This window comes from Penaeus chinensis, chromosome 4 (assembly GCF_019202785.1).
Source record: "Penaeus chinensis breed Huanghai No. 1 chromosome 4, ASM1920278v2, whole genome shotgun sequence".
NCBI classification, from domain to species: Eukaryota; Metazoa; Arthropoda; class Malacostraca; order Decapoda; family Penaeidae; genus Penaeus; species Penaeus chinensis.
In genome coordinates, this window is record NC_061822.1 from 42,167,154 (window position 1) to 42,168,894 (window position 1,741).

Genomic DNA, 1,741 nt, shown 5'->3' on the forward strand with positions numbered 1-1,741 from the left:
ATTCTTAAAATCTATCTTTCCGCACATCTCTCCTGTAAACACATGCTGAATACTAAATAAAATACAAGAGAAACCTAAAATAATTTTTAAAAAATGAATGGTAACAATGGTAACAATAACAATAATAATGATAATAATGAAAACAATGTAGAAAATGTATAAATGAGAATGAATATCTTCGCAATACAAGAGATGTATTTGACCGGTTTCGATTATATCTTCGTCAGAAATACATATTTCTGAAGAAGATATAATCGAAACCGGTCAAATATATCTCTTGTATTGCGAAGATGTTCATTCTCATTCACACCTTTTCTACATTTGTCACAATGAATACGGTTTAATTAAAACAATGATAATAATCATAATGATAATAATAATGATATCAATAATGATAATAATAATAATAATGATAATGATGACAATGATGATAATAATAATAATAATAATAATAATAATAATAATAATAATAATAATAATAATGATAACAATACAGAATAAATAATAATAATAATAATTATTATTAAATAATTATTATTATTATTATCATTTATTAACAATTATAATCATATCAATACAGTAAACATCATATTATATAATATATATATATAATATATATATAAATATAAAAAGTAAATATACAAAGTATATATATATATAAATAAAAAATCAGTGTGTGTGTGGCCCCACCTAGTCTTTTAAAGATTTTCTTTATTATAATAGAGATAATATTTAAATCCCTATCGCCTACCAATAATACTCCCCCAACAAACACACATCTTACTGAAAAATCGATCGCATAAACGCTATCGAACCAAAGCTAAATAAATTAATGATCAGAGGGATCTACATATAATACTATCCACGAAAATGGGTGGGGGTGTGGTGGTGGGGGGGGGTGGTGGTCGTATAATCCGCAAAAGATGATCTCTACGTCCATCTATCATACAAGTTAAAGAGTCACGGACCACCGTCTCACAAAAAAGAACAAACTCTCTCACCATCAACGAACACCGAATAAACTGTGCTCCCCGGTAGACCGTATAAGGGAAAAAAACCCTAGCTCATCTTTATTAATACCGTGTTATAGGCCTACTGACCACTAGACTGATTAAACGGAAACGGTCCGCTGATTTTGGGGTGTGTTGGGGTTACGGTTGTTTGGATTGTTGGTCGTTATTAAAAAACTCTTGCTGATTTTGAAATGTATATTAGAAAAGGTCAGTAGAATAAATGAAACATATCATCATAATAAAGAAAAAAAATAAAAATATATATATATATATATATATATATATATATCTATACATATATATATCAGAACCTAACCAAATTTGATTCATAACGAGAACGAAAAATAATTTGCCGTTAGATAAATTCGATTTTCGTGAAACTCGACAGCTTGATCATTGGTAAATAAATAAATATACAAACATGATTATAAGAAAATAAACAAAATCTATTCCTAATTCCCAAACCCTACAGAAAATCAATGAGATTTGCATATCTCCTATAATTCATTTTGAAAAATCTGGTAATAACATTATTCTAATTACTAAGGTAATTTTTTCTGTCTATGTGAATAACATAAGAAAAAAAAGAGTTTATATTTTAAATTTCCAAATTATTATTTTTTTTATTTTTTTTAATCCTTTCGCATGTAAATGTTTTTTTTTTTTTTTTTTTTTTATTTTGTTGTATTTGTTTTTTGCGTTCCACCCCAATATTTTTTTTTTTCCCA

General features: G+C 26.4%; 1 protein-coding gene across 1 annotated transcript in view; it reads right to left on the reverse strand.

The window, feature by feature from the left end:
* LOC125024644 overlaps window positions 1-1,741 on the reverse strand; it is a gene marked incomplete in the record, with an annotated part of 9,975 nt that overhangs the window by 2,087 nt on the left and 6,147 nt on the right.